Here is a 6,394-nt window from a genome sequence, read left to right as displayed (position 1 = left end):
GAGTCAAGTTACCTCTCTCTCCAGGTACTCCTCAGACTCTTCTAGGAAGACACCTCTTCTGTGGTCACCTCAGTTTTTTTCTAATGATAAAATTTTGGCAAATAATAATTTCCTTTTTACCCTGAAGGAAACTGTCTTCTGTTAAAAAAAAAAAAAATGATAGGTGTTTCTTCGTTTTCTGTTAAGGCTCCTTAGTTAAACTGATTTATTGAGGAATCAGGATTCTAGATTGTTTTGAAATGATATCAATGATTTCATTTTTTTATAAACCAGTATTTCATATTGTTCATTTGGAGGGAGATAACATTTTGATATTTATAGAACGAAATTTAATTTGAGCTGGGTTAAAGTTTGGCTTTCTGCACAGTGAATATTTGTCATCTTTTTAGTTATCAGACATCTGAATATCTTTTCTGTTTTGGTAAGGTGGACCTATAGTTTACTATTCAATTATAGATTAGGATAAACCAAACAACAACAATGACAAATCAACCTATTTTGTCACAGCCAGTGAAACCAGGGACCAACATCTTCCTGTACCTGATCACAGTAGGCTGCTTATCCTGAGTCACTGTAGGAAATTATTCCCTTTATATCCATGCATGTCTAAATGAGCTAAAGTCATAATTTTTCAGACTTTTCTGCGACACATGAAATATCTCAAAGAAACAAAAACAGAATAACTCCCAAGTATTGAAATACATATATTACCAAGTCACTCACATCATTTACAAAAGTCGGCAAAATTGAGGGAAAGGAAGAAAATATATATATATATTGCCTAATACAGTTTCATTGAGTTAAAGTAAATTTTTAGTGAATTTCTATGAAAATAATTTTTGTAATATGAAACAGATTAGATTGGGATCATTTCTCTTTTAAGATTTTTATATCCTGGGAAAACATATCTCAAAATGCTCAGAAACCACCGTTTATGTATGATATTCATCATCTTTGTCCTTTTTCTGAATCTTCCAGGATTCATTTTAGGGTTTTGGCATTTTTCTAGCAACTCCTGGAAACACAAAGAGTGCATTCTGCCTCTCCACAATGAAGGCTGACCTCCAATCAGCAAGAGGCCCATCTCCTCACTGCAAAACAACAGCAACAATAATAGCAATTATCAAAGAGCTTGTTTAGTTTTTATTTTTCAAAGGCATGGCTACTCTGCTAGAATAATAGTTAATTCATTTATTCCCTCCTTTGGATTCACTTTCATTCTCTATCTCCCAAAGCCAGCAAGCTTAGATTGTGTTTTTTCCCTACAGAAATTAAAAAAAAAAAAAATAAATAAATTAAAACATGTATGAAATCCTCAGTATGTCATTCCAGCCCACTTCTTATAATGAATGGTCTCATTCATTGTGGCAGCTGCTTCAGGTTGCCCTCCCAACAGACACACCCTCCACTGTTTCTATGAGAAGATCAAGAAAGTCACATTAATTATGCTTGGGTAATCTTCTTCCATGCCATCAAAGTCTCAGGTATGGTTATAGTCTCCCTCTTCCTCTAGGAACAGGTGTGAACAGTCTAAACCAGTCATAAAACCTCATTGCTCTGAACATTGATTGGCTTGTGTAGAGATATTAGCTACAATCATCATATTGGATAAATTGGATATCTTTTTTTTTAGAAAGTGTCTCACTAGACAAAAAGAGAAATAGGAAGAAAACATTCTCAGGAATCCCTTGGATGTTGCTATGTCTTCCCACAGTGCTTGGGATTATAGGAGTCATCATGCACCCACCCTGTGGGATGTCATGGCTTCCTACATGTGGCAGGACAGTAAGATAGAAAGCACTGAGTTATCACAGCTGAAACTAATTCAGGTCAGTGACCTTCCATCTCAACTTCATGTTATGTAAGGAAACCAAGGCCTATTATTTTTACCTATGCTTACTTTGATCTTCAGTTACAACATAAGGAAACCTGGCTTAGGAGAGGACAAATGTATTGCTTCCCAAATATGGAGGCTGGAAGCCTGATCAAGGTGTTGGCAAGGAAATGATCCCTCTGAAGACTGTAGGGAAGAATTCTTCCTCACTTCCTCCTGATTTCTTGGGCAGTTACTGTCCTTCTTGTTCCTTGGTTTGCAGCTTCATCACTGCAGTCCCTGCCTCTGTCTTCAAGAGGTGCTTTTCCATTGTGCTTCTGTGTTTCTCTCCTGCCTATGAAAATAGCAGTCATACAGAGCTCAGGACCTGCCCCACTCCACAATGACATTAACTATGTCTGCAATGACCTTATTTATAAATAAGTTCACAATTCTAGGTACCAAGGGCTGGCACTTTGCACAATCTTTGGGGAAATAATTCCACATATGACAAATAGAAAACTGATTCAAACTGGGCTTTCTAGTTTCTTGTTTAGCAGTAAACTTGAGATTTTATCCCTATCATAGTTGTGTCTGTTTCTCAGTTGTTTCAGCACTTTTGAATGAAGTTGGATAATTAGCACACTAGCAAGAACCCCGTAAGACGTGCTTGGTGCTAACCACTCAAGAATTATTCCATAAAAATGTATACCTTTCTAATTTGCCTGCAGGCTCTTTAATTCCTCAGGTTAATCCTGCTTCTCCCCCAGGACCACTCCAACTCACCACTTGCCTCCTCTAGCAGCATAGGACTTGATATATGTCAATTCGTTGACAGAATGCTTTTATCTCTCTCTCCATCTAAAAAAATCCTACTCACTTTTCAATTCTTAAAGTACTTCTTCTCAATATATTCTATGATCTACAAATTTGGCAGGATTCCCTTATTTTAAGGATGCACACGTATGATCCTTGCCTCATGAACCTCTATATGAATGTGATATTATATATGAATTAGAATTATTAACTAATTTCCCTTTGCCGCACTAGTCTGTAATGTTCATAGGGATCTGTTTTTGATGGTATTTTAGCACCAGTTACTAGCAAAATTCCTGATGAGCTCCAGATAACTATTAGTTAAATGCATATAAATAAATGTGGAATTATTTTGTTTGAAAATACTTTTATATTGTTTATGTTAAGTGAAATTTGAACTCTAACTTCAAGGCTTTTGGAATAAGATGAAACAGAATACAATGAAAAAAAAATGAATGGAAAAATAATAGAATTAACCAGAAAATGACAGACAGAGGGGAAAAAAAAGGAGGTACACAGGGAGAGAGGGATGAAGAAGAAAGGGAGGAAAGAGAAAGTTTTAAGAGAACTTATTAGTTCACAGCGAGGCATAGTTCCATGACCATATCCAATAAGTAAAAAAAGTTGCACATATATGTTGCGTTTTCATACTTCGAACTCCTTTTTCATGTGCTTACTTGTTTCACCTGCAAAAAAAAAAAAAAAATCTATAGATCCTGTACATAGGAAGACAATTGTTACGGTTGCTGTGATTTTGGGTTAGATATTTACTGAATATGAATATAATACATCAACTGAGACAAGCTACAAGCAGATATGAGAGTAACTATTCAAAAGGAGAACTTTGAAAGTTTAACAGATTTAATATAAAAACACTTTTCTTGCTAAAAAAGCACATACATGACAACTACCCAATGCTTTTTGATCACTGTGTATTTGTAACGTCTGACTTGACCACTCTTCCTCATTTTCTCAAGCTAAAACACCTTGTTATTGTTTGAAGGGAAGATCAAGCCTCCCTTTGAAACTGCAGAGTGAGATGAAGCATACTCTACTTTGCCAAAAAATTCTCATAAAAAATATTCATGTTATTCTATAAGAAGTACTCCATGCTTATATGATTGTCATTCTTACTTTGATTTCTAAAATGTTTGCTAGTTATATCATCCCCCTGTATAAACTCTTCAATGTCTATTCTGTACATATTCAAAGCCCGACCCCCCCTCCCTGGGATATCAAATATCTGCTTTAGTTTTGTCTTCTTCCTTTTGGTGCCAACTACAGTGATTCATCACAAGCACAGCATCTTTTCTGGTCCCCTCAATTCTGAGCTCACATCTGCCTAGCTGTTTCCTTGGATATGTTCTTCTCCCTAGAAAGTTCTTTCACAGGCCTGCTGCTTGGCTTCTCACCCTCCTCATCTATTAGGTTCTTGGTGGTAGTTCACTTCCACAGAACAATCTACCTTGACCCACATCATCTCCTAAATCTCCTGCAGCATGAACACTTATTCATTGCTTTCACAAGACTGAATCTGAAACTAGTTTACTTCTAGATTTTATTTCTTGGTTTGTTTATTTATTTTTATCTTCCTGAAGAATAGTACAGTCTCCATAAGGGCCAGGTTTTCTCTGCCTTAATCAACATTAAATGCTCATATGTAAAATAAAATAAAACTGAAAATGTCCATGTATTTTTTGACAAACCCTTCAAAGAGTAGAGCTGAGATGTAATAACTTGGTTTCAATAAAATATTTAAAAAGTAGAAATGATGTCAAAAACTGCTAAAATATCATAGAATGGGTGGATTGAAAACAAGAAATTTATTTTTCAAAGTTTTGACAGAAAGTACAAGACCAAGGCACTGGCAGATTTGGTTTCTGGTGATGACTTCCTTCCTGGGTCACAGACGAATATCTTCTCCTTTACCCTCACATGGCATAAGGGATGAATGATCACTCTAAGTTTTCTTTCATAAGGGCACCAATCCTATTCACAAGGGCTTTGCCTCATGACATAATCACCATGACATAATCACCCACCACCTCTTAAAGCCATCACTTTGGAAATTAAGTTCAAACACATAAATGAGGGTTATATAAACATTCAGTTTACTGTAGATAATGTGGGACTTATGAGACAAGGTCATAGAAGAATTGTAGCTCCCCCCACCTCTCTCTCTCTCTCCTCTCAATTTGGGGAAAATTAGTTGTCATGTTGTGAAAATAATCAGCAGATAGAGAGGTCATGTGGTGAGGAACTGAGACATGTAGTAAAAGTCACTTACAGGAGTTGTGTTAGTCAGCATTCCATCACTGTGACAGAATATCTGAGACAAACAACCTTTAAATGGAGGAAAGCTTTATTTTGGGTTGGGGTTTCTGAAGTTTCAGTCCATGATTTCTTGACCCCAAAGTCATAATATGTGTGATGGAGGAAGCCTATTTACCTCCTGGTGGCTGGAAAGTAAAGACAGAGAAAGGAAGGGGCTGCAGTCCCAATATTCCCTTCAAGGGCATGTCCCCTAGTGACCTAACTTCCTTCAGGCCTTATCTTCTAAAAGCTCCACCATCTCCTTGTATTGCCGCAGGATGACCATCAACTCTTGGCCTTTGAAGACGTTTAAAATCTAAATCATAACAAAGGCCATCTTGGCAATGAACCCTTGTCTTTACCAACGTCCTGACTGCAGCCACATAAGAGACTCTCAGACAGAATAACCCAACTAGGACCCAACTGTTTCCTGAATCCCAACAGAAAATTTAGGATGAGAGCTATCTTAAGGTACTAGGGTTTTATTGGATACATGTTATATTTAGCTAATGTATTCTATTTAAAATATTTTTAGCATGATGAATTCATTAACATGCTTGAATAAAAGAGTGAATTGATTGTCAAGCATTAATGGAGTAAAATATCCTCTCATGAATAATAGTGCTATGAGTAATGATTTTTTTCAACTTCAGCTCAGCTTACATCTCTGCTCAGCAGTCTTTATTTCACCATTATTCAACTGCCTAAGCTCCTGTCCTTGTCACATTTGGGCAACGAATATGTCTCCTAATTGCAAAGAACAGCATCATGAACTTTTTTACTTTTTAAAAAGGAGTGATTATTGAATTTTCATTCCTGCTTTAAAGAAAGAGTTGTTCTTCTTTCTCTTCTGGGTTTACCTGGCAACTGTGGAGGTGACTTCATGTTTCCTTCTCTCTATAGGGTCCGACCTTCGTCCTGCATATATTTAACATCCCCAGGCTGATTTTCTAATGGGACCAAGGCTCTGACTTAGGTGCTTTGGTAATAGGGATAACTACTACAATGTAGGAATAAGTACCCCAACAGCTACAGCATAATGTGAGAGGGGATGTAATAAAGATATGGAACAAGTCCCATCATGCAGCAGAGGATGGGGAGGATGGAAAACTCACCCCAAAATGACTGCATAGAGGCAAGTTTTGAAATATTATGAGAAATACACAAATTTAAAAATTAATTTAAAAAGAAATAATATTAGAAATATATAAGTTGGGTTAGCTGAAAAAAGGTACATGTTATATGAAGATAGAAGCTTCAAACTGCATATGTTGCATCTACACATTTTAATTATAAGATATAACTTTTTTTAGTCTAGAATTCTCTGGTTTTTCTCTCTCTCTACCTGGAAGAATCCTTCACATGTATCAGATCAAATGATTTCTTTTTAGTAAACCCATGTTTGGTTCCTCCAGGCAGAGCTGTGCACCTATTGAGATGGTATAATTTATT

The sequence above is a fragment of the Ictidomys tridecemlineatus genome, chromosome 5 (genome assembly GCF_052094955.1).
Source record: "Ictidomys tridecemlineatus isolate mIctTri1 chromosome 5, mIctTri1.hap1, whole genome shotgun sequence".
Classification (NCBI taxonomy): Eukaryota; Metazoa; Chordata; class Mammalia; order Rodentia; family Sciuridae; genus Ictidomys; species Ictidomys tridecemlineatus.
This window is presented reverse-complemented; position numbering follows the sequence as displayed.